General features: G+C 33.9%; 1 protein-coding gene across 1 annotated transcript in view; it reads right to left on the bottom strand.

The window, feature by feature from the left end:
* The window catches only part of EPS8 (epidermal growth factor receptor pathway substrate 8), a 172304-nt gene that overhangs the window by 123373 nt on the left and 40556 nt on the right, over nt 1-8375 (bottom strand). The gene's annotated exons all lie outside the window — the stretch shown is intronic.

The following is an 8375-nucleotide window of genomic DNA, read 5'->3' as shown; positions in this document are numbered from 1 at the left end:
CATGAATTTCGTGCACTGGGCCTCTAGTAAGAAGAATAAAAGCCCAGTCTTTCCCTTAAGCACTTGACTCCATACTGCCAACTTAATTTAATCAATATATATTCTAAGGCAGTGAGCTAAATACTCTAAGACGATTTGAAAAATATCTAATAAGATATATTGGAGGCAGATTGCTTGTGTCTGTAGGGAGCTTACACACTAATGGGTTTTATAATAGATAATTCTAATTATAAAATGAAACCATGAACTTTTTGAGGATAGGAATCTTATCTTTACTTTGACCTACGAATACTCAATTTTCTCTACATTTGCTTCTGAGTTACTAAGGAGAATTACAAACTTGACAATTGGGCACACTATAAATTTATATCCATAGTATTTGGTTTCTGATTAATGCTCATCAACACTCCATTTTTATTGGTTCTATAACATATTCCCCACAATAACCATGTTCTCAAGTTATAATACAAACTCCTTTTCTTTACCCTTCCTCAAAATATAATTGTATCTCCCATATACTAACTTAAAAAAAAGAAATGAACTGCATGACCTCCCTTATCGACATGTGAATAAGAAAATCTTCAATAGCACAAAAGATATATTAGATGTTAAATATTGCTTTAAAGATGGATTCACAAATGACAAGCTTCCATATGACATTTAAAATATTACATTTACTGCCCCATCTGGGTGGCTCAGTTGGTTGGACTGTCATTCCATACACACACAAAAAAAAGGTTTCAGGTTCAATTCCTTATCAGGTACATACCTAGGTAGTGGGTTTGATCCCTGGTCAGATGTTTATGGGAGGCAACTGATCAATGTTTGTCTCTCACATCGATGTTTCTTTCTCTCCCCACCCCACCCCCTTCTTCTCTAAATTCAGTAAACATATCATAGCTGAGGATTTAAAAATAATAATAAAATATTACATTTATGCATTTCAGAAATGCATCTCAGGCAAAAAGTTGAGTCATATGTATATCTCACAGTATATTTATATGACCTGGAAATAAATCCTTTTTGGGTAGAATAATCAAAATATTCTGAGCAACTGTTATTTATGGTTTTTACTGATTTAATCAAATCCCCTAAACAGAATCCTGTATTCTTGGAAATGTTTATTCTCTGTTCTGAAGAGTTAAATTCAGAATATAAAATGTTTAAATGTTGTTCACTGTTTCAAATATTACACTCACTCGGGATGTTTCACCTCATGTGAACTTCGTGATAAAGATTCAAGGAGCTGGAGTAGTTTCTGAATAGAAATATTTTTTCTAGTATCCTTGCATAAAAAGATTTTTACAAGTTTTACGTAATCATCAGTAGTTTCGATCATCCCCAAAGTGACAGCAAGAAGCCACCTCATGTGCTGTCATCCAACCCCTACAGCTGTCATACTCCGAAATGAACGACAGACAATAAAGTGTGTCTGTGTGTAGGCAAAGGAAGCTGGATGATGAATCACTATATCTTTCTGTTCTTTAAAATCTGATTTCATAGGAGAATTTTTTCATCATATCCATAAAATAGAAACATACTGGAAAAAAATTTTTTTAAGTGGTTAATACTTTTTATGTTGTTTTTTTGCAGAGATAAATAACTGCCTACTTCTGAGAGCAATTAAGTCTGAAGTTAAACTGTGTATTTCATAAACCTCTAACAATATTCCCAGAAATAGCCTGTTAGTAACCAATTACTATAACGTACTTCCATAAATCTCTGTAATCTCGGTTAGAGATTACCTATCTCTAAGCCTGGATTTTCTCATCTTAAAGAAGAGGGATGGTGTCTCAAAGAACCTATAAACTACACACAATTTCTTAAGATGGTCTGTTTACATCAGGGGTCCTCAAACTTTTTAAACAGGAGGCCAGTTCACTGTCCCTCAGACTGTTGGAGGGCCGGACTATAGTTTAAAAAAAACTATGAACAAATTCCTATGCACACTGCACATATCTTATTTTGAAGTAAAAAAACAAAACGGGAACAAATACAATATTTGTATTTGCATGTGGCCCGCGGGCCATAGTTTGAGGACCCCTGGTTTACATGAACCCCAAGGGACCTTATCAATGCTGCATTCGGTTTGAGCTCACCTGTACAAACTCCCTTTGGGCTTTACCACATAATTGTAACAATGATGACAATAAAGTGAAGGAGAAGAACACAACAATAAGAATAGTTACCTAAGCACATATAGTAAGTCCTCACTTAACATTGTTGATAGGTCTATGACTTTAAGTGAAACAACATAAAACAAAACCAATTTTACCATAGACTAACTGGTAAGTTCCTAAGGCATCTTGTCAACATTATAATGAAATGAGGTTACTCAAGGACCTGCTATATTTATACCCCATACTATACTAGGCACTTCCTATATGCTCTCATTTAATGCTAATATATAGGTAATACTACAGCCATTTTATAACTATGAGGTCTGAGGCACAGAGAGGATACATGTCCAAAATTTTACAACTATTAGATAGTGAAGACTATGAACCCAGGTCTTTCTGCTACATCCTACACTCAGTATCTTAAAAAAGAAAAAATAATGGCAAATGCCCTCTACAGCTATTCTTTGGCCTGACTGGTCAATCCCTTTTTGGAAAATCAAAGAAATTATTTATAGAGGAAATTAAATAAGCCGATTGTTTACACAGTAAAAAGCAACATTTCTTAAAGACACAAAAGAATATAATTTGCAATTCTATAAAGAGAACACAAAAGTAGTTTCCAGATGAGTCAGCCAAGCAATAAATGAGAGGTTAAAGTGGCTGCCAGAGAATTAAAACTGTTGGGCTAGCTCTAAAGATTAAAGGACAGGTCACTAATCATTGTGAAAGGCCATGAACACAGCCCCCTCAGTCACTTAGCCAGGAACTGAATAATGAATAAGTAAATTGTGCGAGGAAAATATAACGCGTTCCACTAGACTAAGACACAAAGACAGTCAGCAGCTGCAACATTAGACAAAAGATGACCAAATCATCTAATTACAGATAACGACCACCACACTAGAAGCAGATAACACCTAAAACAACAGTATGTACACAAAAATAGTAAGTTTACTATCATCTAACCAGTATTTCTCTTTCAAGATATAGGAAAATCCTCTCAAAACATAGTTACTAGAAAGAAATACAGTAACCACATTTGCTCAATACTATCCTGGCACTTATAAAAAGCCGAGGCATACATTTTGGGAGACCAAGAATAAAAGGCTATGCAAAAAATCTCAGCCCAGAGATAAGACGATGACATGCACTTGGTGGGTTGAAGAACAAGAGAGTTAAAAGGAAAACCAACCAACCTGAAGGAGTTAGAAGAAACACTTTCAGTTTTCCTAAGCCTCACAGCACACACACCAAGGCATCCAGATGAGTGGCTAAAATTCTAGAGAAGGGAAAAATCAGAACTAGATTTTCTTTTCCACAGCAAGAATATAAAACTTGGGGCATAAAAACACTAAAAATAATGTAAACACCTTTTAATAGAAACTACATTCTAAGTAATCCATAGATTAATAATTCTTTTAAAATATTTCCAAGAAAAAAAAATCTGTAGTGCCAGAAACTCCAGTGCTTTCAAGACCATCTAATTGGTTTTATTTTCTTTCCTCTACCACTTCTTCTTTCTCTTTTCTTGTGCTTCTACTTCTTTTCTGCTTGCCAGTTTTTTCAGAAACAATATATAAGATGGCCATGTCTTACTACTGTTCCAGGGGTATTAAGCTATAATCACATTCAAATTTTTCATACTTAAAGAGATTTTCTACATGTAACTGTTAATTTCCATTTAGTAACCTTTAACAGTTCACAATATTAATACTTTACCTTACTTTTTTTTTAAATAAAACACTCATATCCATGACCTCAATTTATTTTCACAACAGTAATCTGGAAGGGAAGCAGAGCCAACAGCCACATCATTCTCATTTTTAAAAATAAACAAACTGACACAAAGAAGTCAAAGTAATTGGGGCCTCAAAGTCAGAACACCAAGGGCACCTGCAGCAGGGTCAAGTGTTGGGGGGCGGGAGGGGAGCTCTAGACAGCCTGGGGGTCCATCACCCCTCCACACTAATGCCTATCATGGGTAACTGTAATTTCTCTGAGTATATGCAAATGACAAAATTCCCTAAGAAACAGGAAATAGCTCTAAATATACTAAATTTTTCTACAAATGAAGTCACTTCAAAAATGAAAATATACTCTAATTCTTATGTTTCTACTTCAATCCAATGAAAGCCATGTTAAAGATAACCTCTGCATAAAAATAAATGTATAAAAGTAAAATATCCTTCATTGTGAAGCACAATATGAAAGCAATACTTGCTTTTGCTTAATAAATGCATCTTGTTCTTTTTTACTTACATTTTTGTCTTCTTTGTATCTAAATTCAAAATTATATAGGTGGAAAAGATAACGAGAAAGGAGATCGTAAAGAATCAAATATTGCGATAGGCATGTTAACACAGTATCTGATTTAATCCTTGCAATACTGGGCAGTTGTGAACAAACTAAGATTCTAAGACAAACTAGAAGTGAATCCATGTCTAACCCTAAGTCCCTCAAAGGTACTTTATTTTACATTTTAAACTGTTTTTCTATCATTTTACAATCTGTAAATAAAAGAGGCACATTCAATCATTTCCTATACGTAAATGAACTCGTATACTCAGCTCATAGCACATAAAAAAAACCATAGTAACCAAGATATTAAATGTGGACCCATTAAAAGCACATATTAAATGACCTGTTACTCTATAACTTACAATGTTATAAAATACATTTTGAATATATACCTATCTGTTAGATGTTTAAAGAATTCAAATTCAATTTATAATGCCAATAATAAGGACAAAGAATTTGTGTTTGAAATTAAAAGACTATCACTAATACCACATAATTTGTATAAACTGTAATAATTAACCATACTGATTTCTTCGTCACACGAGTCGAGCAGCAAAGGAAATGGATTCTGGAGTAATAAGAATTCGGACTCAGAATCCCAACTCTATACGTTCAATCAAGTATGGAAAGACTGGAGCTCAGCATTTCATTCTTCTGTTCAGATCCAAATATAATAAGATCTCACTTGCCTAAAGGCTACGCATCAACCTCAGCAATGTGATAAAGTGATTTAAAAAGGTATAGAGCTAGTTAAATAGATGCCACATGGTCTATGTGCTAAACTGCTGCTTTTTACTCTTGAGAAGACGCCCTCAAGCTTGGTTTAGATCTTGTTTAATCCTAGTTTTTAAAAAGTTCTAATGAAGTCAGTAATCAAATAATTTTCTAACAGGTTAGAAGCACTGGTCAGACGCATTAAATTAAACCATCCTGAGAATATATGATATAGCACCAAATAACCATGCCTCCAAGAATATACTGCACTAAAACCCAAAAAAAATAGTATGCATAATGATGAATTATATTCTGTTTAAGAAGGATGGAAAGTACTTGGTGCTTGTAAGAAATATTACCATCATAATAATTTAAAAATAAATTTTAAAAATACTAAATTCAAAGGATTAATTATACTTTAACTCAAGTAATATATAGCTAGGAAACTCACTTGTTTGTGAATTTGAAAAGCACATTACTAGGCAAACCTAATAAATTAGATGTTAGTATAGTTAACAAAGCAAATCTTAGAGGCTTAAGTCTCATAACTAATTCCAGCACTGCATTAGATATAACAGTATAAAGTAAGTCCCTCCCTTATAAAAGCTCACAGTTCAATAGAAAACACCACCACATATCTAAATAAATTTTTAATCCTATTTAGCTGCATACTAGTAGTAAAAGCAAGAAACACAAAATGTTTGATTGTTTCTATTTTTATGATGCTATCACTATTGATTGATGTGCAATGTTTGACACTTTTATTTAGTAGGGCTTACAAATGTGACTTTAAGAGGTCCAGAAGATATAAAATGAATGAGAAAAAAAACCTATCAAAAGACTCTGTGACTTGGATAAAATAAGCATCGGAAGCTCCCTCCCTCCTTCTTTCTGCTATAAGAGAAAGAAAAATAATGACCAGAGCCAACAATGAACATTTATTGAGAGCTTACACTTAGGCTCTACTCTAAGTGTCTATGTATAAACTCATTCAAGCCTCAACAACAAACCTTTGAGGGAGACTCTATTATTATCCAGTTTTAAAAGATGAGAAAATTGAGGCACCGACACATTGAATAAGTTGCCAAAGTTATACTGGTCAGTGAAGAACCAAAATTCTAATAGAGGAAGTCTGGCTCCAGAGCCCATGCTCTTCATCACTGAATGCCTAGTGACTAACTAAATGTCTTACAGAAGGTCTGTTGCTCAAAGCATTGCATGTTTGTTTTTTTAAAGCTACTATCATTAAAACTGCTTCATAGTCCTTCAAAACCAATTATTTTCCATTTTTTGCTAGTCTATCAATACATGTTTAGGATTTGGTTCTGTAACTATTCTATATTCTCTAGGTGCTTTTTGTAAATACATCAAAATTTCCCCAATTACTTCTACCATTAAAAATTCAAAAACTGAGAAAAAATCAAGCATTTATCCAAATTTTAATACAAACTGTACAATTAGCTAAACAAATAGTAGATGAGAAGTTTCTCTTTGTAGAAATAGTCTACATAATAAATTGAGATGCAATGATAATTAAAATATTATACTTTGCAACTCATAATGAATCAAAGTATCTAGGTGTAACAGCTGCTAGCAGCAAAGAAAGAAAGATAAGCATGTATTATATGTCTCCTGAAGAAAGAAGATATACCATTCATATAATAGGAAGTGAGGAGGATGCAGAGGGTATAAGAAGGAAATGAAAAAGGAAAGAAGAAAAGAAGGAGAGGAGGGAGAAAGGAAGGCACGTGTGAAGAAAGAGGAAGAGGATCTCAATTTGATTAAGCCTCTAGATCAGCGGTTCTCAACCTGTGGGTCGCGACCCCTTTGGGGGTCGAAGAACCCTTTCACAGGGGTCGCCTAAGACCATTGGAAAACACATATATAATTACATATTGTTTTTGTGATTAATCACTATGCTTTAATTATGTTCAATTTGTAACAATGAAAATACATCCTGCATATCAGATATTTACATTACGATTCATAACAGTAGCAAAATTACAGTTATGAAGTAGCAACGAAAATAATTGTATGGTTGGGGGTCACCACAACATGAGGAACTGTATTAAAGGGTCGTGGCATTAGGAAGGTTGAGAACCACTGCTCTAGATCCTTCTACCATTTTATAAAAAAATACACAGCACAGAGGAACATGTTAAACACCACCATAGAATAATCAGCAATATCTAGCTGTGGGAAATTCTGCAGGGCAAATAACCCAGTTTCTTCAACAAATAAATTACAAGAAGTAAAAAAGATGGAGGAGAATCTATAATAATAAAAGCATAATATGCTAATTAGACTGGACATTCTTCCGGACAACCTTCCGGTGGAAGCCGGGGCTGTAGCCGCAGGATCGAGGCAGCCACTGCAGCTGTGAAGGCCTACTCTTGCATGAATTTCATGCATCAGACGTATAGTATCTATATGTTAAAAGAGGTGATAAAATACATAGTAGCTAAATGTAAAGGGCAATATCTGGACCCTGATTCACACAAAATGTAAAAATATGACTTTTATAAAACCACTGGCCAATGGAACATTAACTGAATTATTTAATAATATTAAAGAATTATTAGCTTTTAGTTTCAGGTATGATAAGTTATGGTATGTCTTTTAAAATGTGTTTCTATCTTTTAGAATTACATATTGAAATATTTACAAATGAAATGGTATGTCTAAGATCTGCTTTGCTTCACAGAGAGAGAAGAAAATGGGGATATGGATGAAACAAGATTAGCCAACAGTTGGTAACTGCTGAAGCTAGATAATGGATATATGAAGGTTCATTATACTATACTGTCTACTTTGTATATTTCAAAATTTCCACAACACTAATTTTTCACCTGAAAAATAGAACATCAAAAATGGTACTTCAAGTGCTATAACAGAAGTACTTTTAAGAACAACTTAAACCGGAACCAGTTTGGCTCAGTGGATACAGCATCAGCCTGTGGACTAAAGGGTCTCAGGTTCGATTCTGGTCAAGGGCATGTACCTTGGTTTCGGGCACATCCCCAGTAGGGAGTGTGCAGGAGGCAGCTGATCGATGTTTCTTTCTCGTCGATGTTTCTAACTCCCTCTCCCCTCCTCTCTGTAAAAAATCAATAAAATATTATTTTTTAAAAAACAACTTAAATTTTAACTGCATATTACCATAGGGAAAAATTTTTTTGAGTAATTAATAATACTAATATCTCAACTAGTAGATATTTCTCTCAACTGCTTACCTAAAATGTC

The sequence above is a fragment of the Myotis brandtii genome, unplaced genomic scaffold, assembly GCF_000412655.1.
Source record: "Myotis brandtii unplaced genomic scaffold, ASM41265v1 scaffold237, whole genome shotgun sequence".
Classification (NCBI taxonomy): domain Eukaryota; kingdom Metazoa; phylum Chordata; class Mammalia; order Chiroptera; family Vespertilionidae; genus Myotis; species Myotis brandtii.
The sequence above is the reverse complement of the archived record's forward strand: the minus strand, read 5'-3'. Positions and strand labels throughout refer to the sequence as shown.